Below are 16544 nucleotides of genomic sequence, written 5' to 3'. Positions count from 1 at the left end.
ACTTAGGGAGATCCCTGGAATGGTAGCAACTGAGGTAAAGAAGCAGAAGTAGGAAGATTAGGTAAAAGGCCTTTGAATATTTCAGTTCTAACAAAAAACATGAAAGAATGTTTATAGCACTGTATTCATAATAGCAGCTTTATTCATAAAATCTATAAAGCAGAATAATAAATAGTTATTAAAAGAGCCTGCTACTGTACACAATATGAGTGAATCTCATAGACATAATGCTGTAAGAAGCCAGGCAGAAAAGAATATAATGCTACATAGCATGACACAACATGTCCAATGACAAGAAGTTCAAGAACAAGGGAAGCAAATCTGTGCTGAGAGAAGTCAGACGAGCAACCTCTGTGGAAGCAGATGGTGTTTATATACTGAGAAGGGGCATGGATCTTCCTCCGGTGTTGGTAACATCTTATCTTTTGATCTGGGTGGGATTACATGGTTTATGTGCACACACCCTGCATATGTGTGTGAAAATTCATTGCATTCCACAGTATAATTTGTGCACTTTACAGTATATATGTTATACCTCAGTGAGAAGATTGTTAAGAAGATTTTCACAATCATCTCTACTAATGATTATGGAAATTTCCCAATGAAGAGTTCCCTTTATTTTTCTCTAATTAAAAACAAACAAAAAACCAAAAAACAGCGTATTTCTTCTTCTCCTACTTTAGATTTTCTTCCTGGTTGGAAGAAATCACACTCTGTGTGATTCACTTTATCAGCAGCGAGGGTAGAGGGGTTCAGGAAGAGGTGGAGAAAGGAGAAAAGGCTTTGGAGGTGATGGAGGAGAGGGGAGGAAATGAATCAACCTCCTTGGGTGTGATAAATGGCAGGCTGCCCCCCTCACAGACAGCTTCTCTTCCTCTTACAATGATTTCAACATAGTTTCTCTGTTTTTGTTTCCCTCCACCAATGCCACTGTCCCATGTGAATGAAACAAGGCAGGTCACTGTGATTAACACATTTTTTTCACATAGCATAACCAGGGACTGGGGCGCCTGGGTGGCTCAGTGGGTTAAGCCTCTGCCTTCGGCTCAGGTCATGATCTCAGGGTCCTGGAATCGAGCCCCACATCGGGCTCTCTGCTCAGCAGGGAGCCTGCTTCCCTTCCTCTCTCTGCCTGCCTCTCTCTCTGCCCGCCTCTTGGCCTACTTGTGATCTCTCTCTGTCAAATAAATAAATAAAATTAAAAAAAAAAAAAGAGCCTGTTTCTCAGTTTGCCTCTCTTCTAAAAAATAAATAAATAAATAATCAGGGACTTTTTTTTTTTAATGGAAGCAAATGGATAATGTGTTTGTAGAGCATACAAAGGGTTTGTAGTAATTGGACTCTACTAATAGTAATTAGTAGTAATTGGAATACCTACTAATGTGTAAATGGAAAATAAGCTGTTGCTCTTGCAGATTTACCTATATGGAAATTTGCAGCTCTGAGATGATCACATGGTTTTGTGAATAAGCTGATACAAACCAGACTCAGATGTATTTATATTTTTTTACAAGTAGTGCATTTGAAAACTCTTTCAACAAATATTTGCTGATCAGGTTCTATGTGTAAGACAAGGCACTGGTGTTGTGGGGAAGCCAAAATAAATGAGGTGTGGTTCCTGTCCCCAAGGAGGCTACAGTCTAGCAGGGAAGGTCAGATTGGTGCCAAATCACTGGTGGGCAGGAAAGTACATGATAACTACCAAAAGAGAAGTACAAAGTTCTTGGGAGTTCAGAGACAGATGGGTGGGATTTCAACAGAAAAAGATGAACAAAACTCTTTGGAGGGAGAAGGGAACCATGGTCTAGTAGCTATTATTTTTATCCTACACTGCACAAGATGCTGTCACATAATTTCTCACTGAGCCCTTAGAAGAGCTCTATAAAGTAGCTATTGTTCACCTCTTATCCCCGATGAATAAATTGAAACATGGGTAGCTAGTGACTTCCCCAGTTTAGAAGACCCAGACTTACACCCAACCCTCTGACTCCATGACTCTTTCTTATAGAAACAGGCAATATGCCCTAAAGTTAAGAATGCAAACTCTTGACCTAGACTGCCTTTGAATCCCAATCTCCTTACTTCCTAGTTTGGGGATTTCATGGAATTTAATTCATTTTTGTGTATGTCTGTTTCTTCATTTGTGAACCAGGGTTAAAAATAAAAATTTACTTCAATAAGATTAAATGAGTTTACCTACATGAAGCATTTAGAACAGTTCCTGTATGTATGAATAGTATGTAAATGTTTGCTACTGTTATTTTTGGAAAAAAGTTTATTTTAAAAATAATGTATTGGGGTGCCTGGGTGCCTCAGTTGGTTAAGTGCCTGCCTTTGGCTCAGGTTGTGATCCTGGTGGTCCTGGGGTTGAATCCCACATTGGCCTTCCTGCTCAGCAGAGAGACTGCTTCTCTCTCTCTCTCTGCCTGTCCCTTGGCTTGTGCTTTCTCTCTCAAATAATAAATAAAATATTTTTTAAAAATGAAAATAATATATAATCTGTAGTAAATTGCTGAAAGACCTAATAAGAGTTTGACACACTTGTTAGAGGCGGTAATGTTCTTTATCTAGGAATGAACTATTTGAAAATATATTAGAAAAAAAAGGATACATTTCAAGGTGGCAACAAAAGTTATCAAGTATTAAGGGATAAAACTAATAAACATGTGCAAAATATTTATGGAGAAGATTTGGAAAATTCAGAAAAAAGGTCAATAAAAATGCCTTTCTGGGTATGAGGAATACCATAAGTAAATAAGTGAATGGGTGTTTGAGGGACTAGTTTGATACAGAGTGAGATACATGTAATAAGGAGTGAGATTAAGGCAGAAATATTCATTTTGAGTAAGGTCATAGATGGTTTCAAATGTTGGACTAAAGACTTTGCAATTAATGTAATAAGTGTCAGGGAACTATTGCCGACTTATGAATAAGGAATAAGACTGACCTCAGAAAAGGAAGATTCTCCAGGAGAAAAGAATTTAAATAGGCCTGAATTTTCCTGGGACGAGGAGGAAGATGAAAATGTATGGATTTTAGGATGGCAAAAAGGAAAACGAGTCTTTAAAAAATCCCAAATAACAAATCAATCTTTTTGACAGTATTTTTTATCTGTGAATTACTTGGTGACTATTAGAAATGTATTTAATGTGAATAAATTGCTACTTGGTTTACCATCTGAATATCTATTCTGACAATAAGGAAATGGTAAAATTCAGGGTTTGCATTTATCTTGGTGTGTTTTGGGAATATGACAATGCAATAGATACATATTGCCATGCTCTATATGAGAATATGAATAGTCCTACTCAAAAAAATTTCTTGGCAAAAGTTGATAAGCTTTATAGAAGTAGAAATACCAAGGAATAGTATTAATAATTTGTTATTTAATGGGATGGAATGTGAAACACAGGTGTTATGTAAAGGCAAAAAGGGAAAGAAAATGAAAAATTGAATGGCTACTGATGCCCTATGTTATGGGATTCGTAATTAATCCGGATTGACAATAATACTGTAAAGCAGGAATAATTATCCCTATTTCACTTGGCATAAAATTTCCTCTTCATTACTTATTAATAATCAATCTAGGTAAGTTACTTAACCTTTTTTATACCTTAGCTTTCTCATTCATTAAAATGAGGGAATAGTAATACCCGAGTCCCAGGGTTGTCTGGACTAAATACAATTACATACATTAAATCCTTAGCCCAGTGCCTGACTCATAAACGCTAACACGTACTTACTTACATGCACCAGAATTTAAATTCATCATGTCATTAACTCTTCACACAAATTGTCACACACTTTATGGTAACTCAGTTGTTATTGTTGTTCTTCTAAGTGGTAAGTTTTATTATTATTTTTTGTAGCTCAGAGAACTTTGTGTCCAAGATCAGGAAAATAACAAGTGGCAAAATGATACTCAAATTTAGGTTTGTCTGGGGGAAAAACCCAAAAGTTTTAAGAATACCCCACATCAGAAAATGATAGGTTTGCTAATAAATTACCCAATTTTTTTTTTCTCTGTGGAGCTTCTGATTTGGACTCGGGTGTAAGAATAAGACATTTATTAAGTATGAGATCACATTTTTATGCTTTAAAATGGACTTACATGAAAATGTGATGCAGATTGGAAGAATGTATGTGTGAAATTAATCAATGTTGCAGTTAAAGGAGAGACTATACTAGCAATGGTTCTTGTACATCTACAACTGTGCTCACCCATTCAGTGTGGTATTAGTACAGAGTAGTGGGCATGTATGTCCCAGCAGAAGGGATCTGTGTGATATTAGGCCCATCAGGTGGGGGATAAAGTCAGGCAAGTGAGAAGATATAATCACTTTACTAATTTTAAATTCCCCATCTGATTTATAAACCCAGATCTCCCCAAGCATGTGCTTATAACACAATTGTAAATCTGTATGCAGTGATTTACATTTAATAAAAGTGGATAAATCCATGACTTTGGGGTGAATATTTTGCAATCTACTTGGTGTGGAGGGATGAGGAAGAAATTTCTGAGACCATGATGAAAGAGCAAGAGATTCTTGCTCAATTACCACTGGGCTCATTTTAGGACTCAGGATTTCACATTTCTGATTAGGTTTGCAAGTTTATGGACAGAGCTGAACCTCTAGAGGAGGTTTTAAAGATGGTCTAGTGGAAGGATTGAGGTGGGGGAAACACCTGAACTTGGCATCTGACAAGGAATTGATAGGAAAATAGAAATGTTTAATGGGAATTTCCATCATGTTTTGCTGTGTGGTATTTATCAACTTTTAAGTGTCTCCCTTTAAATCTTTGGTAAAATTTGCATTTGGGGGGCTATTGCTTAAAAGAATATTTTTTTTTTGTTTGTTTGTTTGCTTGCTTTTGTTTTTGTGTAATGGGAGGATAAGGATCTGAGTACTACTTTAAGATGCAGAGAGCACACTTGCCAATGCTATGATTTTTTTCCAGCCTACAGAAATGATGGCCTTGAACTTTAATTTACCTATAGCATTCTGTTTGTGTTTCATTTTCTTTCATTCCTTTTTAAATATTTTATTTGTTTATTTGACAGAGGGAGAGACAGCCAGAGAGGGAACACAAGCAGGGCGCATGGGAGAGGGAGAAGCAGGCTTCCTGCTGAGCAGGGAGCTGATGCCAGCGGATCCTAGGACCCTGGGATCATGACCTGAGCTGAAGGCAGACGATTAACGACTGAGCCACCCAGGCTCCCCTTGTGTTTCTTTTTCTTAAATAATTTTCTGTTCTATACAACAGCTTGATATCTTTGAAAAGGTGATACAAGTTCCCTGGGCTAGTTGGGACATGTTGGGCAAAATGCCTGGTCAGAATATCAAGGCAGTGACACAATAAAATGTGGCCCTGTAATGAAGTAAACAGACCTTGACTGGGTCTGGTATATGTGGCTTCTTTTTTTCTTTTTTTAAAGATTTTATTTATTTATTTGACAGACAGAGATCACAAATAGGCAAGGAGGCAGGCAGAGAGAGGGAGGGGGAAGCAGGCTCCCTGCTCAGGAGAAAGCCCGAGGCAGGGCTCAATCCCAGGACCCTGGAATCATGACCCGACCCAAAGGCAGAGGTTTAACCCACTGAGCTACCCAGGCGCCTCTGGTATACATGGCTTCTTGAGTCTTCTGTCTTTGGTAATAGAACAAGAGATTGCAGGTGAGAGTCTCTGATCTGGGAGCTAGAATAAGCTTCTCTTAGGAGATCAATTTACTTGTCAGAGAGCCAGGCATCCGAAAGTCTACACTGACACATTGTCACACGTGTGAAACGGACGTATGTAAATTCCCTAGATTAGTGAAAGTAGGTCCTTTTGGGGGATTTTTCTCACATAATATCAATTATACTTGGCTACAGAACTAATTTGCTTAGTTAAAGCAAGGGAAGAATCCTTACCCTCTACTATGTTCCTTGCACTGTCTACTCGGGGCTCCTGTTGTCCTCTGTTGAAAAAATCTGCAGCTGGTGAATTTGTGACCTATGCTCTCAGCTGGATCAGGACCCAGTGGCCTTCCTGGATTAACTTGGCCTTACTTTGACTCTTGCTGACATTACAAATCTCTTGAATCTCTGCCATGTCATCTGTAGTCTTTATCTTGGATATATCCTTAGTCTTTATGTCTTGGAGAATATATATATATATATATATATATATGATATGTGGGATATACATATACCCTCATTCACTATGGCTGTCCTTTGGCAAGATTTCCAGCTCTCTGATTAACTATTTCTTCTGTCCTACTCTGGGGCACACTGGCATTTTTGGATTCCTCTGATATGCTTAAGAGCCAGGGGAGGAGCACAAGTGCTAACTGGTCTGTCCGTCTGTCCAATAACAGCACACCACTGCATTTCTGTCACTTCTGAGGGAGCAGCTCTGTGGACATTGTGCTTCCCTGTGAGTCTTTATGTCTTCTTGCCTTGTTCCCTGGAAAGCCAGATGATTGTTCATTCAGCTCTAGGAGGTCTCCCTCTTTTCATGAAACTTCTCTGAGTATTTTTAGCTCTTTGCCTCCTGGGCTGAAGTTCAGAGACATCTGGACCATACATCCCTGACTTCCTGTATTCTTATTCCTCTCACCGAGGTCTTCCGCCTTGCTTCCTTCCTCTGCCTGTCCCTTGCAACTACACATTTCTATTCTCCTTGAATCGTTCCTATTCCAGCCTTATTTTTGGCTTTAAAAGCATGTGGTGTATGGGGGAGAAGGGAGGAAACCTAGCTCACTAATAAAAGGACACACATTAAATATAACTATATTACTAAATGAGCAGTATGTGTAAACCTCCTGGAGGTATTTGCATGTGGAAGGAAGAGGCATTAGCGGTGAAGGGATTGTTGGTGTATGTGTATGTGTGTGTGAACATGCATGCGGGGCTGGGGGTGTTTGGGACTGAAATCTGTTTGGGTCCTTTCTGGGTGTTTCTTCAGGAGAAAAAGCCCCACTCTTCCCTAAACAAACCCTTGACTCTGGGTAGACTGATCTACTCCCCACCCCCATTCCTTGTCCCCCTTGGGTGTTCTCCCCACCTGCTGGCCTGTTCTCCATCTATCTACCTAAGTCTTGTCCATGGGTGCCTGCTTTTGCTTTGGTGCAAATAAGGGTTTGTGTGGTATTTACAAACTTGTCTGGAGACCCATTTGGCAATTACCTTATATTATTAATTAGCCTTTTCTGTACATATGTGCTTTAAGCAAGATTGAAAACATTATAGGACCAGGAATTCTCTCTCTCAAAAAAAGTACAGACATTAGAAAGAATTTAAAATGTGTTGTTCATGTGTTCATGTCAAAGCACATGAGGGAACTAATGGATGAGAAAAGACAGATTCATTATTCTCAGACTTTTCTACAGCGTGGTAGGGAACATGCCCCCAGCTAACATTCAGAAGGAAAAATGAGGGTAAATGATACATAGAAACATAAAATACTTTGGGAAAATTGGAGAGAGAATGCCCTTTGTGGTTGAAGGAGGATGGGAGTGTGGAATTTCTCAGGGAAGGAAGGAGAAGACATGGGGAGCAGATGGAATGAGGGAGGAGAGCAAGGCAGAAGCAAAGACATGGTAGCCGCCATGTAGAGCGGAATGGCAGAGTGTGGCATTCTGTGATGGGCGATAACGTTGGGTAGGAGACAGGCTGTGAGCCCAATTTGATCCCCAGCTCTCTGGGCTCTGTAGTGCATTTTCACCGGACGAGGAAAAGTTGGCAAATCATTACCAACCCAAGTATACTTTCTCTGCAGATCTTTAATCGCTTTCAAATAAGCTCTGTTTACTTGTCTAATTAATAATTTCTACTCTAAACTTGCATAGTTGGATAGTTAGAAACTTTCCCTTCTGACTCAGGAGGGAGTGAAAATCATAATTTAGTTGACTTTTACAGAGCTATTTGTGCAACTGTCTGGTTTGACTGGAATAATGGCTCTTTTCTTTCTTTGTTTCTCACTAGCCAGTGTGGTTTGTGATTTAATAAGTAGGCAGAGCACTGAAATTAATACTGGTAATATTTTGAGCTTGAATGAGGAAAAGGGAGGCAAGAATTTTAAATTGTTAGTTTTTTTTATGTGGGCAGCTTTCTGTCTTCTTTGGAAAGAGTTTAGGCCAAGCAAGATCTCACCATCAGTTTAAAAAAATGAGCATGAAAAAGGAAATACCCCTGTTCCTACTTTATTTTTCCTTTAATACAGTTCAATTCCTAGATGAGAAGGTAGTTTTTGCCATTCTGTATCCTTTAAGAAGTATCCAAAGGAAGGAATGACTTGTGGAGATGGATTTACTTAAAAAAACCAAAAAACAAAATGAAAACAATCCAACTATGATTCTGGGATTTTTGGGCAAGTGATCTAAGGTATTTTGTTTTTCCCTAAAATTATATCAATGGAAGATAGATATAATCTTTTTGCGTGTGTAGGTAGCATTGGGAAGCTGAGATAGAAGTAAGTGTGAAAGAGGTGCCTGGGTGGCTCAGTGGGCTAAAGCCTCTGCCTTCAGCTCAGGTCATGATCTCAGGGTCCTGGAATCGAGCCCCGCATCAGGCTCTCTGCTCAGCAGGGAGCCTGCTTCTTCCCTCTCTCTCTGCCTGCCTCTCTGCCTACTTGTGATCTCTCTCTGTCAAATAAATAAATAAAATATTAAAAAAAAAGAAGTAAGTGTGAAAGATAAGACTTAAATAAGCTATCTAAGCAGGTGTGCTTGATGAAAATAAGGTTCACAGCCACCTTATTTCCCCTTTTCCCCTAATACCTTTGAAGAGAAGCTTTTTTTTTTTTTTTTTTTCCCTGAAAGAAAACATTTCTTTGTCTTGCACTGGTAGAACTGGGACAAAAGAAACATTGGCTGTTCTTTATTTTTGGCAGGACTGCTCTTTATTTCTAGTGTTTCCCAGGAAATAGTCATAGGATACAAAATACACATTTTGGAAAAGTGAGGGACTGTGCTTAACAGTCAGTATTAAAGAAATTGGAGGTTTTCCCACTATTGTTTTTGGTGATATAAGGTGTATATCATGTTAATGGACTTGTCAGAAAACTGAAGGGATGATTTTTTTTTTTTAAAGATTTTATTTTATTTATTTGACAGACAGAGATCACAAGTAGGCAGAGAGGCAGAGAGAGAGAGGAGGAAGCAGGCTCCCTGCTGAGCAGAGAGCCTGATGCGGGACTCGATCCCAGGACCCTGGGATCATGACCTGAGCAGAAGGCAGAGGCTTTAACCCACTGAGCCACCCAGGCGCCCCTGAAGGGATGATTTTAAGGATTCTTTCAGTTAACATCTCAACTGTAAAATCCCCCCCTTTTTTGGTTAGTTGCTTAGTTTTTTGTTCATTTCTAACTTAAATCAAAATTTCTGTCACTTAATGTAGGTCACTTGATTTCATCCCAGTAATCACATAAAATTTGGTATGACGATATTCAATATATCGATAATGAAAGTGAGTTTCAGAAAGGCTAAATAATTGATGGAACAGGGACCCAGGGATTTCTAATTCTGAACCACATGCTCTTAACTAGTACCTTCTACCCTATTTTTCCTAAGGTCACTATGTATATAGTAGAGCCATTAGCGACTACTTTTTCATGATAAAAATAATTTGGAATCTTTTAAGACAGAAAAATTAAGTAAGCTGATCCAAGGTGCTTTTGGGAATCTCCTGTTTAATACTCAAATGGCCCATGCTCCCAGCAAGCTCGACCTTAGAAATCCGATTATTTCATTAGATTCTTTTTTTCTTGGTATCTCTGTTCTAAATATTCTTATCCTCTTTGGTCATTTCCCAACCACGGAAGGTCACTTCTAACCACTTGAGAAGCAGCTTTCCAGTATTCTCCTCTTCTCTTCTTACAGATTTTCCCAAACGTGGATGTGAGCCGCTTCCTTACTTCCCCAAACCAAAGTACCACCAGGTTGCAGCACTTAGAAAGCTTTTCAAAAGTCTCAAGAATTACAGAAGGAAGTTATAATGCAGAAAAGGAAGAAAACCATGAAGCTCTGTACTAGATTAAATAGCAATAGATACAAGTCCAGGATATTTGTAACATTTACGAGCTCATGCCTTTGCTGACGGTCATCTATTTTCATGCCCCACGTGCAGCTGGTGGGGGGGAGGCAGGTACCATTCCAAGGGGGTGCTTCTATTCATAGGTTCCAGATTCACCACTCAGGGAAATCAACTGTCCATGACCACCCTCAAGTTAGCATTGCCGAGTCACAGAATCCTCATGTGGAGGTGAAGACCACTTTCCACATGAACACTTAGAGCTGTTTGACTCCCCATCCCCTCTCTTCTTCCTCCAGCAGAATGCTTACATTTACTTTTGCATAACCAATGACCCATCAACTTTTGTGCCAAACCCAGACTTTCCCCAAAGAAAGTCTGCCTCCACCTAGAGTTAACAGAAAACTACTGGTACTACTAAGCACTTCTCTTGCTTTCTTTAAAAGTGTAGAAATATTGAGGTCCAGCTCTGAGAACCTCAATACCCCAAAACAGTTGAAAGTCTATTTTTCTTTGTTACTCCTTTAGGTAAGGTTAACACCTTTGTTGTAAGACATTATGAAATATCCAGGTTATTTTTTATTTGCCTATGAATAGATGAAATGACTTTCTAGTATTTTTAAGTAAAGAGCAAATTATTGTGTGGAATACAAAGTGCATTGGGGAAAATGTGCAAAATTTGTCATCATTGGGTACTTTGTAGAGAGAGGTCTTAGAACTTGGTCACATTTGGAACACTGAAATTTTCCCATTGACATGTCTTATAAATGATCGCCATTAGATTCGTCTTCAGGATTTGTCAAGAACTAGTTCACTTAGCTTGTTTAGGACATAATACACCAACTAATGACATAATACTCTCAATACAAACATTTGTATTCAGTGTTTCTTGAATGGGTAAGCTTGATTTCTGTTAATTGACCATAGACTCTCCATGAAAATTTTATTATTTAAAAAAAATTTGATAGTACTAGAATTATACTTCCTGGATTAAATCAATTGTTTGCTGTGTAACCTTGAGCAAGTTACTTACTTTCTCTGCTTCTTGGTTTTCTTGTTTGCTAATTGATTATACTAGTAATAGTTGGACTCATAGAATTGTTGCAAGGATTAAATGGAATGATAGGTGTAAAATCTTCATCCAGTGTTTGGCACATAAGTGCTCACTTGGTGTTAATTATGATGATTAGTATTAATAATAGTAGGAGTAGTTGCACCTGATAGGGGCTATTCGCTGTTCATTCTCTCAAGAAGAATATATCTTCTGGGTGACCAAAGGCTGTCCCACTCAACAGAGCTAGTATTTTGAGTCAGGAAATCTGGCTTCAAATCAGCATTCTGTCACTTTCAGGCTTATGACTTTAGGTAAAGTGTCCAGCCTCTCTAAGCCTCAGTTTCCCTGTCTGCAAAATGACAATAATGGCACCTACCTTGTGGGTGTTGTGAAAATTGAATATTCATGCAAGGAACATGGTCTAATGCCTGGCAGAGAGTAAGCCCTCAAATGTTAGCTCCTTCTCAGTTCGTTTTCTTCAAGTTATCTTTCTTATGTTGTTATTCTTATTACCTGAACTTTTTTCCTATAAATATGTCAACATCCTGAAAAGATTACCTCCCCCAGGGTGCACAGAGGCATCTCAAAATATGAGGGCTGAGAAACACTTGCAGGTCAAGAAGTCAAGGAAGGGGTATCTAGTTAAAATTCTCAGAAAGGTATTTTGCTTCAACCAAAAATGGCAAGTTTATGCCAAAGAAAAATTCCTGAGGAAGGTAGTAGGGGAACTCTTCTAAACGCTCACACAAGTAGTCAAGGATGTGGCTTATTGCCTCACCTGAAGGGTGGGTTTCCCTGACCTCCAGGCTCCAGTCAGTTCTGAGTCATAGCTGTGTCACCCCCTCTTCCCTGCCCAGTGCCACTTCCTGAGGCTGGTGAGGATTTTCCTCCAATTCCTTAGGCTGGGATGACCTTGTTGTTTTATAGGGGCACCAGAGGGAGTCTGATATTGTGAAACATAACTCTAGCCTGGAAATTCAGGGATTTGTCTTTGACCCTGATTTCAGCCTCAGTTTGTCACTTGACCTTAGGAAAGTCATTAACTTTTTGCCATTTTAGTTTCATTAAGAATAAAGTAAAAGACTAATGTCTGCGCTTCTAAACTCATAGGATCATTTCAAAGATTCCATAATACATATGCAGAAGCCATTTAAAATTTTCAGATATCTTTATGCATTTAAAATATTATTATTTGCCTGTGTACTATGGTTTGGTGTAATGAAGAATGCAGGGATTTAGAGAGGGGAAGATCTAATTTCAGCTCCATACTCCTAATTTTGTGACTTGAGGATAAATCCCTTACTTTCTTCAGTCTCTTTTCCTCATACAACCACTTTTTCATGGTGTTTTAAATTATTTAATTATATATTCTAATATTTGGTGAAAGATTTTTGCATCTATATTCATGAGCTATTATGATCTGTAGTTTTCCTTTTTTGTACTATCTTTGTCTGGTTTTGATATCAGAGTAATACCAGTTTTGTACAATGAGTTAGGAAATGTTTTCTCTTATTCTTCTTTCTGGAAGAGATTGTGTAGAATTGGTGTTAATTTTTTTAAAATGTTGGGTAGAATCTTCAGTGAATCCATAATTTTTGCTTCAATCATCAAACATTATTTAGAAATTATGAGGGGAGCACAAGTCAATTATATTTAGCCATATTTTTGTTTACTGTACTCATTCTTTCTTCTTGATGTCTCAAGATTTCTTCTTTTACTGTTCTATTTTTGTTTAGATATCTTTCTTTAGTCCTTATTTGAGGGTGTGTCTTCTGGTAACAAATCCTCTTAGTTTTCCTTCATGTAAGAGTATCTTGATTTCCTCTTTATTCCTCAAGGATCTTTTCACTGGTTATAGGAATTCAGGTTGACAGTTGCTTTCTTTCAAGCCTTGAAAAATACTGTGCTCATGAATTCTGATGAGAAATCATATACCACTAGAGTTGTTTTTCCTATACAAAGAAATGGTGGTTTCTTTTTCCTCTGGATGCTTTTAATATTTTCTCTTTGGATAAGTCAGCTGCCAATCTAATATTTTTACCATTGTATGTTACAGACTTCTTTTCCCGGGCTGCTTTCAGGATTTTCTCTTTGTCATTGAGACTTGTAAATTTTACTATTAGGTGACGGGGTGTGGGCCTATTCTTATTGATTTTGAGGGGCGTTCTCTGAACCTCCTGAATTTTGATGCTCGTTCCCTTTGCCATATTGGGGAAATTCTCCCCAATAATTCTCTCTAGTATACCTTCTGCTCCCCTCTCTCTTTCTTCTTCTTCTGGAATCCCAATTATTCTAATGTTGTTTCGTCTTATGGTGTCACTTATCTCTCGAATTCTCCCCCGTGGTCCAGTAGCTGTTTGTCCCTCTTTTGCTCAGCTTCTTTATTCTCTGTCATTTGGTCTTCTATATCACTAATTCTTTCTTCTGCCTCATTTATCCTAGCAGTGAGAGCCTCCATTTTTGATTGCACCTCATTAATAGCTTTTTTGATTTCAACTTGGTTAGATTTTAGTTCTTTTATTTCTCCAGAAAGGGCTTTTATATCTCTCGAGAGGGTTTCTCTAATATCTTCCATGCCTTTTTCGAGCCCGGCTAGAACCTTGAGAATTGTCATTTTCTCTTGTCTTTTCTTTAATTTCCAGAATTTTTTTGTTTTTGTTTTAATTCCAGTTGATTAACATATAGTGTAATATTAGTATCTGGTGTATAATATAGTGATTCAGCACTTCCATACATTACCCAGTGCTCATCACAAGTGCACTCTTTCATCCGCATCACCTGTTTCACCCATCCTCCACCCTACCCCCTATGGGAATATGTTCTCTATTTTTTTCTTTTTTTCAAGTAAGTGATGAATCATTAAATTCTACACCTGAAACTATTATTACACTGTTTGATAACTAATTGGTGAACTCTACATATACTTAATGAAATAGAGAAGTTGAGGGAGTAATATGATGATTGAATGGAAATTAAAGGCGCATTTGAAGGTCACTTGATTTGAGATTCAATTGAAGAGCAAACCAAAAACTATGGAAGTAAGGTTACTATTAGTAACCTTGTAGAGAAGCACTATTTTCAGCCTTCTGATAAACTAGTCAGTCTGGGCTTTGACTGCTACAAAGACTTCATTAATAAGACTGGTCAGAAGCAATCCAATGTATTATGTATTTAAAAAGTGATTTCTTGCAGGGATATGTTTGAATAGCTAGGCATAGAAAATAATATGTTTTCTTTCCTTTGGTACAGGTTGGAGGGGGGTGACGAATACATAAAGTGAAAGAGGAAAAAGAGGACCCCCTAAGGAAGGATGTGGTGAGATGGTGCAACTGAAGAAATTCCATGTGAAGGAGATGACAAATTCTACATGGTCATTGTCTACAAGAGCATCCATTTGTCTTGGCCAAAGATTACACGTTTGTGTTGGAGTGCTATACATGCCCCTTTCAGAGTTTAAAACATTTTTAAAGCTAAAGAGGACTGTTGGTTCCTTCCCTTAAATTATAGCTTTCATTTGGCTCATGAATCTGCTTGTAAGTATGTTTTCCATACTATCTGGCTCCTGTTTTGTTCTTGTCTAAAGTCACAGGCAGAAGATTTGGAAGCAAGCCTCTGGGTATTCATTATGTAGGAGCCTTCAAGTTTCCTGAAGCTGTTCTCTTTAAAGGGATATTAGTTGTTACAGAGGAACATTTCAAAACATCTTAATGAAAACCTTTTTTTGTTTTGAATATTTAATTGTGGAGAATTTCAAACATAAAAAATACATAGGGTAATGCAGTAAACTTCCATGTACTTCTCAACCAGTTTCAACAATTAACAACTTTCAGCCAATCTTATTTTTTCTATACTTTAGTCCACTTCTCTTCCCACTCAAGGTATTTTTAAGCATAACCCAAACATCATATAATTTCATTTTAAAATATTTCACTATGTATTTCTAAAAAAAAAGACTTTAAAAAATCACCACAATACCACTATAATACCTGAAAACAATAATACTTAATTAACTTCATGAATTATCTAGTCAATATTAGCATCACCTGGGTGACTTAGCTGGTTAAGTGTCCAACTCTTGACTTCAGGTTGATCTCAGGATGGTGAGATCAAGTCCTGCCTCAAGCTCCATGACCAGTATGCCCAGCATGGAGCCTGCTTGCAATTCTCTCCCTCTGCCCCTCCCTCTGCTTGAGTGCTCCCTCTCTCTTTTTCTAAAATAAACAAATAAAATCTTTTTAAAAATCATCTAGTCAATATTAAATTTTCCTAGTTATATTTTATTTTTTAGTGTTTGAATAAGGATCCAAATGCTGCCCATACATCTCTGTAAGTCTCTTTTAATATGTATGTTCTTTCTTTCTTTCTTCTCTCCCTCTCTGTAGTATTTTAAAGAAAATGGGTCATTTTTCTGATTTTTGCTGATTGCATCTTTGTGTTAGTGTCTAATATGTTTCTGTGTTTTCTGTGAATTGTGAACAGATCTAGACTTTAAATCTAGGTCAGATGCAGATTTGGCTTTTTAGTCAAGAGTATATCATAGGTTGTTTTATGTATTTTTATCAAGAGATACATGCCATCTGAGTGTCTTTTTTGAGGATAACAGGGATTGATAAACATTGTTTAGATCTATTAATTCATTAAGAGTGTCAGGTGGTAATATTATGTTTTTTCATTGACTTTTAATCTCCCTATTACAATAGAAAGACTTACATCCTTTTTTTCCTTCTCCTAACAAGAACCAAGCCCTATTCATATTTCCTTAGTTACTAAGAAGTTCTCAGTTTTTTCACAAATCTTCAAATGAAACTTCTAATTAATGTTCATAGACTTTTACCAACAAGTTTATTGACACTTCTGCATGGGTTTAGAATTAATGTCATGTATTCCTAGACTACAAGAACCAAAGTAATACCTTTCTTCTTAATAAAGTGGTGCAATAAATAAATGTGGTGCATTAATATTTTTAAGTCATAAGAAAAGTTTCTGAATTAGTCATTTCAACTAGTAAGTACCAAAGCAACTTATAAGTTATTACTTGCAGAGTTTGTTAACATTGTTTTTAAAGTATAATTTGGCAAGCTCTTTCTAAATTAAAAATGTCAAAAACCCTATGAACCAGTAATTCCTCTTCTAGGAAATTTATTCCAGAGATAATTTCCATAAATTTCCAAGGATATATGAACAAATTGCTCATTAAAGTACTACTTAAAATAAAAATTCTGGGGAAAAAACCCATATTTCCTTTAGCAGAAGATTGATCAAATAGTTTTATATACATATGATGAGCTACTATGTAATTTTTACAAAATATCAAGTAAATCTCTATGTATTGATATAGAGAATTCATAATCTGTGAACTCAGCTTTTGTGGCTAGGCAGGGAATAGGATTCTAGTATAATGAACTATATACAATTCTACAATAAAAAATGAAAAAGCATTATTTTTTATTTTTTATTTTTTATTTTTTTTTTTTTTT

Source organism: Mustela nigripes, chromosome 1, assembly GCF_022355385.1.
Source record: "Mustela nigripes isolate SB6536 chromosome 1, MUSNIG.SB6536, whole genome shotgun sequence".
Taxonomy (NCBI): domain Eukaryota; kingdom Metazoa; phylum Chordata; class Mammalia; order Carnivora; family Mustelidae; genus Mustela; species Mustela nigripes.
Note: the sequence above shows the minus strand (reverse complement) of the source record.